Source organism: Eulemur rufifrons, chromosome 1, assembly GCF_041146395.1.
Source record: "Eulemur rufifrons isolate Redbay chromosome 1, OSU_ERuf_1, whole genome shotgun sequence".
Lineage (NCBI taxonomy): Eukaryota > Metazoa > Chordata > Mammalia > Primates > Lemuridae > Eulemur > Eulemur rufifrons.
The window spans coordinates 89576977-89585139 of record NC_090983.1 but is presented as its reverse complement, the minus strand read 5'-3'; the positions used below and the strand labels follow the sequence as shown (position 1 = coordinate 89585139).

The following is an 8163-nucleotide window of genomic DNA, read 5'->3' as shown; positions in this document are numbered from 1 at the left end:
TTGGTCCAAGACCTTAATGGAATATAGCATTCAAAATTAAGAGCCAAAAGTTCCACTTTGTTGTTCCTCATTTCTCCTTTGAGAACTTCCCCAAGGTAATTGGTATATGGAGTCTAATTGACTATACAGAGTGGGGGTGGGGCCTTAGGGAGGAGGGGGTAACAGAGGCAGATAATTAATACAAAATATCTTATCACACTAATGTGCTTGAATTATTTCCCTTAGTGGTTGATACATTCCTTGACTTTTATCCTTGTGTGGTGTGTGGTCCATTGTACTTAGCAGAGATAGATGGTATCTAATGAATGTTTGTTGCACAAGTATGAAGTTTTTAGGACATTAGTTAAAAGAAGAGTCTTCCAACCACTTCTGGCCAAAATTTGGGTGGGGTGGTTGGTTTTCATCCCAGAGAGATGGTGGGGGTGAAGGAAAGGTTTCTAGCTCCAAAGGAAGTTAAGGATTCTACCTTAAGGCTTCTACCTCATGGAGAGCTAGTACTTACTAGCTCCAGACAAAAAGGAGTGTGTTATTTAATCAGGCAGATAGACAGATAATCTCAGCAGGCAGCACATCCTGCCAAGAAGGACTGGAGTATAAATCACCATTTTACAAATCATGTGATATTAGTAGATAGGTGCAAATTTCTTCTTCTTATCTAAATTGTAATTTTGACTCAGTGTCCTTCAATCACTCATGGCAAAAGGAGATTAACAGCCTGTTTAATCATCCATCAGGAACAAAAAAGTACATTTAAGGATGTCGCAAAATGGCTTTTCAGCTAGGTCACGTGTTGTTCTTGCAGTGATTTGAAATTGTTTGCTAGTGACTGATTATGCCCCTTTTTGATAAAAGTGCCACTGGTGGTGATGGCTTTACGTGTGGGCACAATTATGAGGAATGTGTTATCCTTGGTTCATTCCTCATAGTTCATACCATGTGCTTGAAAACAGCACTTCTGCACGTCTGTCTACTTGTGGCATTTCTCAATGCAGTTAAACTTAATTTTGAATCATAAACCTTTCCATTTATCTGGTGTTTAACATTTTTAAGGTACTTTAACACCTGTGTGCCACATCAAACTCATGATAGCCCTGAGAGGTAAAGAGAGCCACAATTATCTTTCCAATTAGACATTAAGTACACGTGGCAAATAGCATTTATCATAGAATTTGTGACAAGACTTCTTCTGTGATCTGGTAGTGCCTTTTCCCCCATGAATTTCTACTTTAATATGTCCCTGGAATGTCTCCCACTTGTGGCACTTGCTCTTTCTCTGTTCAGCTTGCCGTTACGTAGTTACATGGCTACATGGCTGCCAACCACTCTACAGATATTCTTCCCACAGAATTGGTTGGGATTAGCATTTTTTCATGCTTTGGAATTTGTCTAAAACTTAGTTCTCCTTCTGTATGTTTAAAAAAAATCAGCATCTCTCATCAGGATGTGATTTTCCAGAACTACTGGCAGCTGCAAACAGGTACCAGATAAAATTTGGTGTGTTTTCCTGAGTAGCGTGACCATATAGCATTTGGCCATATTGTACTCTGCTACAGTGCTCAACACGGGGATTATACTCAATAAGTATGGTAAATGAAGATATTGTTATTCTAAGTCAATATCCAATGTTAGAGCCTCAGTTGGCTCTAAATTTGATTTCATTTGTTACTGAATTATGGAGAACATGGTAGGCACTCAATACATGCTTCAAGAATGAATGATGCTAATATGTACCCAAATGTTGGCTGCAACAACAAATGAGTGATAATTTAAATTGCTCTGATTGTGGTCTATTTTTACAAATATTTGAGAAGTTGGCTTGGGGATATGGAGGACTGTTCAGCATTTGTGGATCCAGTTCAAACACTTTTTCCCCTTTGTGCATGTTCTACTTCAAGTTCTCCTCTTGCCAAGGCCCCTGCTCTTGACCTTCACTTATTTATTTATTTATTTGGGGGAGGAAGGAGATTAGTAGGGGATAGTTTTATGCTTTGTTTCCTAATCTCCTTCTTCCTTTCAATATTGCTTCTTATACATTTCATGTTCAGATTGCCTTTTTCCAACTATCTTCTATTCCTGGAGCAGTATGTTTTCTCCTTGCCTTGTAGCACACAAAAACATTTAGATAATGTGTTCCTGCCTCAAATCTGTTTTACTTTGTGCTAAGGTATCGGTCAATCTGAGATCACTTCTTCTAACTTGTTGATCAGCACTGGAATATATGCAGGTGTCTCTAGTAGCACAGACTGAGCTAAATGAGGTTAGGCATGCTTGTCTCTCCACCAGACTGAAATCTGTGAGGAAGATGACTTATTCATCTGAATATCCATACCTGATATCAGAGCAACTACTACAAATGTTGGCACAATAAGCAATTGTGGAATTGTATCTAAAGTGCTCTCACGTTGACTCTGGGGAACTTGGCCTTGCAAATGAATGCTCACTTTAAGAACATCTCAAAAGACACACAAAAAAGATGTACATAGTGTGTCATATCTCTTTTTGTCAAATGTCTCTCAATTAGAATATTCCTTTAGACCGCAAAAAAAGGATAAAAAGTGGAACTATTGTGACCACAAACTGTCAAATTTCCAGATGTCTTAAAGTACCATTATAATGACTTTATTCATCAGTTTTAATATAGAATTTTGGAGTTAGATAGATACAAGTTTAGAAAGCCATTTTTCCTAAAACAATGATTTTCTTTGGGATCCCCTTAAAAATACAAATGTTTTGCATGAGGATAAAAGAATGGCTCTATAAAACTACCATACAAAATAAACTGCTTGCAATGTTATATAGAAATTTCAGAAACAATGTTTTCTGTCCATTCAAACTCAGAGGTAATATTATTGGTAGTAAAGACAGAAATGATAGGTTCAAGTCACAATTATACTATTAGCAATATGTGTAAAAATATGCATAAAATTTTAAAAGTTTGCTTAGAGTCGCACAAACCAGATCCAAAGATCCTTTTTCAGATACCGAGCAGATTATGAAATATGATAATATTGGAGATTTTTCTAAATCCAGTGCTAGAGGCAGCATGAACAGGGATGCATGATTTTGCTAAGGCTGTCAGAACAAATAACACAGACTGCATGTTTTAAACAACAGACATTTATTTTCTTGCAATTCTGGAGGCTAGAGGTCCTAGATCAACATGTTGTCAGAGATGATTTCTTTTGAGGCTCTCTCCTTGTCTTGTAGATGGCCATCTTCCTCTGGTGTTTTCACATTATTTCCACTTTCTGCCTGTGACCTGATTTCCTCTTCTTAGAAGGATACCAATCATATTGGATCAGGGGCCACCCTAATGACCTCATTTTATCTCTTAATGATCAGATCTCCAAATGCAATCACATTCTGAAGTACTGAGGATTAAGATTTCAATATATGAATTGGGGACCAACACAATTCATCCCTGACAAGGGCTATGAGATACTTTCAGATTGTACAGTCTGTGTGTAAATGAAGAAATTCTAGGTAAAGTTATCTGTAGCAGACTATCTCATGATAGCATTCCCACTATAAGAAGGAACTGAGGGGCAAGATGGCGGTGCAGATCTCCAGGAAGAGGAAGTTTGTTGGTGATGGTATCTTCAAAGCTGAACTGAATGAGTTTCTTACTCGGGAACTGGCTGAAGATGGCTACTCTGGAGTTGAGGTCCGAGTTACACCACCCAGGACAGAAATCATTATCTTAGCCACCAGAACACAGAATGTTCTTGGTGAGAAGGGCTGCACATTTGGGAATTGACTGCAGTAGTTCAGAAGAGATTTGCCTTCCCAGAGGGCAGTGTGGAGCTTTATGCTGAAAAGGTGGCCACAAGAGGTCTGCGTGCCATTGCCCAGGCAGAATTTCTGTGTTACAAACTCCTTGGAGGGCTTGCTGTGCGGAGAGTTTGCTATGGTGTGCTGCGGTTCATCATGGAGAGTGGAACCAAGGGCTGTGAGGTCATGGTGTCTGGGAAACTCCAAGGACAGAGAGCTAAGTCCATGAAGTTTGGGGATGGCCTGATGATTCACAGTGGGGACCCTGTTAACTACTATGTTGACACTGCCATGCACCATGTGCTGCTCAGACAGAGTGTTCTGGGCATCAAGGTGAAGATCATGCTACCTTGGGACCCTACTGGTAAGATTGACCCTAAGAAACCCCTGCCTGACCACGTGAGCATTGTGGAACACAGAGATGAGATACTGCCTACCATCTCCATCTCAGAACAGAAGGCTGGGAAGCCAGAGTCCACAGCATAACAGGGTTTCCTTGGCAGCTGTACCTGGAGTCTGGATGTTCCTCTGTAAAGACGTTTAATACAATCTTTTAAAAAGACACACACACACACAAAAGAAGGAACTGAGAAGAGAAATCTGGGAATCCTGTGTGAGTTTTAAGCCCCCCAAAAGACCTTCTTTTCAATCTCTCAATACATCACAGAAGGAAATGCTTTAATATAAAAAAATAACAATAATTTTTTTAAGTAGGGAGATTGTTGTTTGAGTTTCATCTTGAGGACCTTAACCAAAGTTTCAATCACTCTGAAAATGAAATTCAAATTCTATCTATAAACTAATTTCAACTTTAAATCCTTTGTGTTAACTAGAAGTGTTTTGATCATCTTTTTTTTCCTGACAGCTAAATATAATTACCAAACTTAGTTTTCAAAGTAAAATTTTCTTTAATCTTGATCATTATACAGATTCATGAACATCTTTTTTGAGAACTGTCACTTTGTGTCAACATCTGTATTAATTGTATCTTCCTTTTCTTTTTATCTTCTATAGTCTATGACCTACTTAGTTCGTGTATTTTAATGACTCATTCAAAGTTATAGGGATCAATCAATCAACACATTTGGTAAGTTCTACTGTCTGTGCTGCAAAACTATGCTCAAAAGGAGAATTAATGGACACCATTGCTGTGCTAAACAGAGGCATTTGATGTCTTATAATACAGAGCTAACTACTAGGATACTCATTTTCTAGGTTAAGAGGCCAGGGTCAAGTAGTATAAGTGATAAATGCAAGGTCAGACCACTACTAAGTCCCATAAGCTGATACTCTAACCCAGGTTTCACTAACATCAACACCTATGCTTTCTAATGAACCATAGAATACTTTTCTCCAAATGCTAGTAATCATTTATGGTAGTATCTGATCTTGTTGCTGTGATCCTCAGATAGAATCTGAAGTACACATAATTACCACTGTTTTACAGATGAAGGATCTCCACTTTAGGGGAGGTGAGCTACCTATTCCATGGTGGGATAAATATTAAAAGACAGAAGATTAAATTCCAACACTTTGGAGGCATTTCTCAATAGAAGACACTAACCTCACTCTTAAGGAGTCGTAAATTAACCAAATAGCTGTAAAACTATGAAACTAGAATTATCCATATTTACATCCCAAAGGTGTCTTGGGAATGATGAACATGTTCTAAGAGTACATGATTCTGGGACAAAATTTTTGTGGTTAAGTTTGTATCTTTTTTCCTTGAACCTATCTTGAGTAATCTCAAATTTTAGTCTTCACTGAGTTATTAATCTAATAACTTTGAACTAATTTATTTCTTTGTAATTTATATACTAAATCTACTTTAACCTGAAATCTCAATACCCAAATTATTCAGAGGCACAAGCCATTACTGAAAATTTAAAGGAAACATATTTAAATGTTTTAGCAAAATAAAGGAAAGGCTGGTGAATCTGTGCCTCAGGAGAGATTTGGGGAAAGGGTAGAAATAATGAAGCTAGAATGGAAGAAATCAAGGAGGAGAGAGAGAAATGGAAACTACTGTGGATGGCAATTAAAGCAAAATAAAATAAATAATCCACACTAATGGATAGAACATGAGAGAGAGTGAGTCAAACCGGGGAATGCCAGACTGAGGGGTAGGGTGGGAAGGCAGGTGGAAGGAGGGGAGGAGAAAGCTCATGAGAAACCATTCACTGACCCAGCTCAGTATTATGTGCAACTGAATAACCCTCTATATATCACTTGTCAATACAGCCAGGACAAGGCTTCCAAGTACATGACAGCTGAATTGGCATTGCGTGCTGAAGGGAGAAAAGCATTTACAAGGATGCCCAGGTAGGAAAGTTTATACATGGAAACAAAATATGTCTTTTTAAAAAAAAATTCAGAATACTATGGGAGTACAAACACTTTAGTTACACATACTGCTTTTGCACCATCTGAGTCAGAGCTACAAGTGTGCCCATCCCCCAACAGCATGCACTGCACCCATTAGGTGTGAATTTACCCATCCTCTCCTCCCTGCTCCCACCTGCCCCACACTCTACGAATGTTACTTCCATATAAGCACATAAATGTTGATCAATTAATACAAATTTGATGGTGAGTACATGTGGTACTTGTTTTTCCATTCTTGTGATACTTCATTTTGAGGAATGGGCTCCAGCTTCATCCAGAATAATACAACAGATATTAGTTCACCATTGTTTTTTATGGCTGAGTAGTACACCATGGTATACCTATACCACATTTTATTAATCCATTCATGTATTGTTGGGCACTTGGGTTGTTTCCACATCGTTGCAACAGACTCTTGATAATTTGTGTAAATAAAATATTTGAAAAAAATTAATGAAACAGTAGATGCTAACTCAGATATAACAGATATATATGAGCCTATATTTTCAGTAGGTAAATACTTTTATAAGAAGTGCCAGCCAAAAAAATTTCAGCATGTAGATCATGGTATTTTTCAGAATATAAATTGCTTTATAGACCAATCTGATGAGAAAGTTAATCTATCTTGTAGGCACTATTATGGGTTTTTTAAATATCATAGTATTAATGAAAAATATGAGATTTTCAATGACCACCTGAGATTCATATCCTTACATGATAAAGTATCAAATAGAGCTTAGAAAAAGGGGATGTTGCCACCAGTGATGTGTTTGAGAAAAAGGATGCCTTGGACAACTTGGACAACTTGCTTTTGTACTTGTGATATGAGAGTTGAAATTGAAAAAATACGATGAGTCCAAACTTCAGAATAGCCTCAGAAACATATTTATCCAGTTATTAAGAATAATATTTCCTGAAGGTTTTCATATAAAATGCAGTTTAAAAAATGGGAAAATATAAATTTTTTCCTATTATATTATTTCTCCTCAATGTTATTTTAAATTTTGTCCAAAAGCAAGATCATTTGATTAAATTCACAGACTCATAGACATATAAGTTTATAATGGAAATAACATCGACATAAGTAATGTCCGTGATAACAGCTCCAATTTATTCACTGCTGAATTTATGTTAAAAACTTTTTGCATATTATTTCCTTTAATGCTCACATCAATGTTTGGAGGTTGAAATTATCATCTCTATTTTTCAGATTAGAAATTTGATGCATAAGAATGTTAAATAACTTGCTTATGGTGACAAAAATAGCAAGTGGAAAAACCTGGATTGCAATTAACGAGGCAATTCTATATTCCATGTGCGAAACCACAACATTCTACAGTCTTTGTTGAGTAACATACTTCTAAATGTATTTTTATACCTTCTCGATTTTTTTAATAAAGGATTTAGATGTCTAGAGATAATCTAGAATATCAGTGATGAACAATATCAACTTGTGAGCAATGGAAAAGGTACAAGGATGGCAAACTAAAGTAAGTTCAAAGTCAAGTTACACTGAGTATGTGTAGTAAATTCCTCATATTTTAATAAAGTAAAGATTTTCCAGTAGAAATAAATTTCTTTCCATGCCCCCTAAATGTTAAACAAACAGTTGGAAATTATAAGATTGAAGGGGCAGCCTTCAATCCCTCATTCCCTCCCTTGTGGGGAATATGTGCTTGGTTGAACTTGGCCTTGAACCCCCACTCTAGCAGTAGCTCTGGGTTGACAGAGATTTGTCAACATTGTTGCTTTGCCCCTTCTATAAGCAATGGTTGCTTGGCTCTAAAGAGGACAGTTTGGAGCAGTGGTTTCTCTTCTATAAAATCTGTCCAACATGTAAAAAAATTTTAAGACATTGACAGCAATTGCATGATCTGGTCAAGGAGACCATCATGTATAATGAAGTAATTGAAGCATGCAGAGGCACTTTTTCTACCCCTAGTGCAGTGTGCTGGATGTAATGGTGCCTTACTATATTCTTATTTATTTGATTTATAAGATCTCTTT

At 37.0% G+C, this 8163-nt stretch overlaps 1 pseudogene; it reads left to right on the top strand.

Moving 5' to 3' along the window:
• The first annotated feature begins 3547 nt into the window (after positions 1–3547).
• LOC138386767 (small ribosomal subunit protein uS3-like) lies at positions 3548–4064 on the top strand (annotated as a pseudogene).
• The last annotated feature ends 4099 nt before the right edge of the window (positions 4065–8163 follow it).